At 48.1% G+C, this 5,159-nt stretch overlaps 1 pseudogene; it reads right to left on the bottom strand.

Moving 5' to 3' along the window:
* Positions 1-234: 234 nt before the first annotated feature.
* Positions 235-1,741, bottom strand: LOC125164339 (aspartate aminotransferase, mitochondrial-like; annotated as a pseudogene).
* Between the last annotated feature and the right edge of the window lie 3,418 nt (positions 1,742-5,159).

The following is a 5,159-nucleotide window of genomic DNA, read 5'->3' on the forward strand; positions in this document are numbered from 1 at the left end:
TTTGGTTTTGAGACACAAAGTTTCAGACACCAGCCACAGATGCCTCTGCCCTATTTCACTACACATTCTTTTCTGAGAAACACATTCAATGGTTGAGTGTTAAGCACTATGGTTGAAAGAAATGACCAGCTCACTACCATCCACCCTCCTTCTTCTTCCGTGTGAATCTCACAATAGCAGAGGCTGTAGACAAGAAGGTGGTCTCTGTTTCCTCTCACCAAGGAAACTCATGACCTAGTGAATGGTGTAGACAAGGTAGTCCATGTTGCCCGAGGCGACCCCTGCCACAGAGTTGCGGCCATCCTTTGTCACGTAGATGGAGAACTCCTTGGTCAGCCTCTCCACCTGTTCAGGCTTTAGTCTTGTGAAACAAAACATGCCATCTGGTCAGTGATGTGCTACCCATTGTGGGAGGAGCCCTCTTTCTTGTGGTTGGAGACCAGCATGCTAATGATGTGGTCAGCCATGCCTTTACTTCCTGCAACCATTGTTTCTGCAGGTCAGGGCTGGTCAGGATGGTTGAGGCAATCTGGGCCCCATCGATTGGAGGGTTGGACCACATGGGACGGATCGAGATCTTCAGGCATGACTCCACCCTTTTGACTACATCAACATCTTTGCCCACCACAGTGAAGGCTCCCACATGCTCACCATATAAGCCCATGTTCTTGGCATAGGATTGGCAGAGACAAACGCGAATGCCCTGTTTGATGAAGTGGCATACAGCCAGGCATCCTTGTTACCATGACTACTGGCAAAGCCTTGGTAGGCCATGTCAAAGAATGCAAAGAGGTTGGTCTTCTTCACCAATGTTGCTATTTCCTTCCACTGCTCACTCCCCCATTCCCATGGGATTGTGGGCACATGCATGGAGGAGAAGAACACTTTGCTATGGCATTTTTGAATGTCTTCTAGAGTGCCTGTGAAGTCAGAGCCACATGTCTTGGGGTCATAGTATCGATAACCATGTAGTTGCAGGCCAGTATCCCTGAAGATGGGTATGTGATTTCCCTAGGATAGTTCAGGCAGAAAGACATCTTGGGTGAACTTAAAATAATCTTTGTAGGAAACCGGCTCCAATCCTCAAGGCCCCCAGTTCCAGAAACGGTCTGCATGGTGACATAGCAGCTACTTTTCAACACTTTGCTGTTCTCACCCAGGGCTAGGTCTGCAGATGCCTCAACAAAATTCAGCAAGGATTGCAATGGGTGGGTATTTGCTGTCCAAATTTTTTTTGCAGCAATCTGGGCCTCTGCTTTATGGACATGAGAGAGCACATAAGGCTCCATTATCATCCCAGTGGGGCACCAACTCCCAGATTCATCTTTAAAAAAATTTTTTTAATGTTTTATTTTATTTTTGAGAGAGAGAGAGAGAGAGAGACAGAGCATGAGCCAGGGAGAGGCAGAGAGAGAGGGAGACACAGAATCCAAAGCAGGCTCCAGGCTCTGAGCTGTCAGCACAGACCCTGACGTGGGGCTCGAACCCACGAACTGCTAGATCATGACCTGACCCGGAGCTGGATGCTTAACTGACTGAGCCACCCAGGCACCCCCCAGATTCATCTTTTTGTTCTTGGTGTCTCTCATAAGAGCTTCTGTGACTCCCAGCATGGGATCTGGGGCCCGCATCTCCACATGGGTCCATCAGGAGCTGGCTCTGGCAGAAGCCACGGCAGTGAGGCTGGGTGGAAGGTAGCAGTGACCGTGGACAGGCCGTGGCTGGAGTGCAGCATGGCCATGGTGGAGGCGAGAAGGCAGTGGGAAGATGCAGGACAGAGCAGAGGGCCACAGGTGGATGTCTTTAAGCAGGAGAATAATGCGATCGTATTCTGACTTTAAAAGGCCAGTGTGACTGTGGTGTTTCTTATACCTCTTTATGAACACCGCCAGTTCCCTGTCATGTGCTACGATTATGTGCTGAATAAATACCTGATAATGATAAACAAGCTAAGAAACAGCGGGCCCCAAACTGGCCTGGGAACACATCATTCTTAACCTCGTCTTTGCCCCCAACAGCCTTGACATTCTCTAAGCTCTCTTCTTTCTTCTTCAGCCAATATTGGTTGAAGGGAATTGCATTTGTAGAAATATCCTTAGTTTTATGCACTTTGTTGAAATAAACTATTTCTTTCTGCTTACCTTCTGCATAGAAACTGAGTACAATCAGTGATCAATTTCCTTCCTGTATTGCACATTTATTTACTGAGCGCCTACTAGGTTCCAGGCACTACTAGATTTGGCTTTAGAAGGAGCCAAAATCGCCACCACCTCCACCGACAAAAAAAAAAAAAATCACTTCGATACAAAGCAATAATTATATCTTACCAAAATTCATATGTAGTAGTTATTTTGGGGGTACTCTCAAAGTATGTTCCAATAAGAAATAAATTACACGTGACAGTTAAGTTTTTAAACCAGTCCAGAAAATCTTATATAACTCCACTGTAGTAACAAAAGAGTTCGCTCAGGTCCCTTCCACGCGTGTGTGTGAGTGTGTGTGTGTGTGTGTGTGTGTGTGTGTCTGTCTGTCTGTCTTGATGATAAAGATGCTTCTTTTCTACATACAGATTTCTAGCTAAAATTTTGCAACAGATGAGGTTTATCTCTGGTTTCCTTTCATGTCCTTTCTATACTGTCACAGTGGTGTCCTCTCTCTAGACCCCCAGGCCTCCCGCCTTCTCCTGCAGCCTGGCCTCAGACCCATTCCCCGGCCCACGCACAGCCCTGTACGCAGAACCACCCCACTCCCTAGAGATGCCCTGTCTGTTTGGACAGACGCACTCGTGTCACCTGGCGTGGAAACCAAATAACTGGCTGGGTGGGGGCGGGCTCAGAGGAAAGGAGGCACAGAGGACGGAGGAATTTATAGTCTGCAGGGAAGACGGACATCAAACGATTACCTAATTATAATTGGGGTGAGTACAAGAAGTTCAGGGTACTATGAGAGCATATAATACAATGAGCCACCAAACCTGGGATTAGGAAACCCTCACTGAGAAAACAGCATTTAAGGTGACTCGTGAAGCATGAAATAGAGGTCTTTATGTAACACAGAAAATTCCTATTCTTTCATGTGAAGTCCTCTTTTGTTCTCACCTAAATCCCTGGTTCTCCTATAAATGTCCTGGGCTCCAAAAGCACCGCGCTTATCAGATCAACCCAGGACGAGTAGACTGACAAGGGGTCAGCTACCTGGTTGGGGAACCCCCGCATGAGCATCCTTGGCCCACGCCTTTCTGACCAAGAGTCAGACTGTGTCAACCAGGGGCTCTAAGTTGTGTGTGTTAAGAAAACAGGCTTAGGGGTTGGGCCACACTGGGTTCAAATCGTGTACAGCTAAGGAGCTGTACTACTTTGGACGCATCACTGAACCTCTTCAATCTCCAATTTCCTCATCTGTAGCACAGGGAGAAAACACGCCTGCCTTTTATTGCTGTACCAACAGGATGATTTGACAGCAATAAGCAGAAACCCCCACTTAAACCAGCTTAGACAGTCAGGAGATCTATTATCCCATAGCAGGGACCGTGTATCAGGACCCTGGTTGCATTTCTCTGTGATTCTCTTGGTTCATCCCCTCCTCCTTCTGTAAGCTTCAACCTCGGGCAAGCAGCAAGATTCCAGAAATTAGACTAAAGTTCATCATGGCCTAGAGAAAGAAAAGAACCTTCTTTCCACGGCTCCTCGTAGGAGTGAGGATACACTGCCAGGACCTCTGGCACACTTCCCCCTCAAGTTCTGTTGGCCACAATTTGGTCACATGCTCATTCCTAGAAGAGAAACCGTCAAAAGGAATGGAAGCATCCTCAGACAAATCAGAGCCAGCCTTGTGCTGAGCACGGAGTGAATTCTCCTGGGGCACATGGCTGGGTGAGGGGTGGAAAGAAGAAAGGCATCATGGATTCCGGGGAGCGTCTGCTGTAGAATGTGGGAAGCGTTCCACGAGAGTCGCACAGGAAGCCCTATTACTGTGCTTGACTTACACAGTTAGTCGGCATTAACTTGGTAAAAGGGCAATGGGGGAAGCTTCTGTAGTTCTACAGAAGCCACAATAACCGGGGCATCCACCTCAACTCAATAGCCTTTGCTGTAACAACCCCTTCCCCAACGACATCCGCTCTACAACAATAGGCCCGGCAGTTGACAGGTACCTGGGGGCAGGAGGGAGTGTGACACTTAGAAAGCCCTCTGTAAAACCCTGTAGTATGTGGAGGGTCCAAAGTCATAAACTGACAGCTGTCCATCCCTAAAGATGCCTGGCTTTCCTCCAGAATCTCATAGACCCTACACTTCAGAAACCAGAAGTCCACTTGGGCCCTGCGAGCTTTCTGTTTCCATCTTCCTTCTGCAAACATCCCCACCGTGCCCCCACAGACCCCAGGCCACCCTCAACACCTCATCCTGGACACTGGATCCCAACGAGAGCTCTGCTAACTTATCCACTGGGACAGTGGGAATGCCCTTCCAGCTTAGAAATGCAAGCTTCAGACTTTTTCAGAGCCTTCTACCAGGCAAATCCAGGAAAAAACCCGACAGGAGAAAGCCTGATGGTGATGGTTGGCAAGGGGGTGGGGTTGGTGTTAGTTTAGAACTAAATTCTTCTTCTTTTTTTTTTTTTTTTATTTCCAAGACAAAGAGTAGCTTTATTGCCTCTGAAATCTTGGTGTTACACTGTGATGTTAAAGATGTGTCGTTTTAACGTTTATTTATTTTTGGGACAGAGAGAGACAGAGCATGAACGGGGGAGGGGCAGAGAGAGAGGGAGACACAGAATCGGAAACAGGCTCCAGGCTCCGAGCCATCAGCCCAGAGCCCGACGCGGGGCTCGAACTCACGGACCGCGAGATCGTGACCTGGCTGAAGTCGGACGCCCAACTGACAGCGCCACCCAGGCGCCCCAGAACTAAATTCTTCTAAATGCAGTCAGCGTGACCTCAAATAGCTGCCTCCTTGGGTACTGCCTGATACTCTCTCTTTTTTGTTGTTTTTCCTTTTCTTTTTCTTTTTTTAAAGTTTATTTGCTTTGAGAGAGAGAGAGAGAGAGAGAGAGAGTGTGTGTGTGTGTGTGTGTGTGTGTGTGAGCAGGGGAGGGGCAGAGAGAGGGGGACAGAGGATCCAAAGTGGGCTTGTCACTGACAGCACAGAGTCCAACATGGG

This window comes from Prionailurus viverrinus, chromosome B1 (genome assembly GCF_022837055.1).
Source record: "Prionailurus viverrinus isolate Anna chromosome B1, UM_Priviv_1.0, whole genome shotgun sequence".
Taxonomy (NCBI): domain Eukaryota; kingdom Metazoa; phylum Chordata; class Mammalia; order Carnivora; family Felidae; genus Prionailurus; species Prionailurus viverrinus.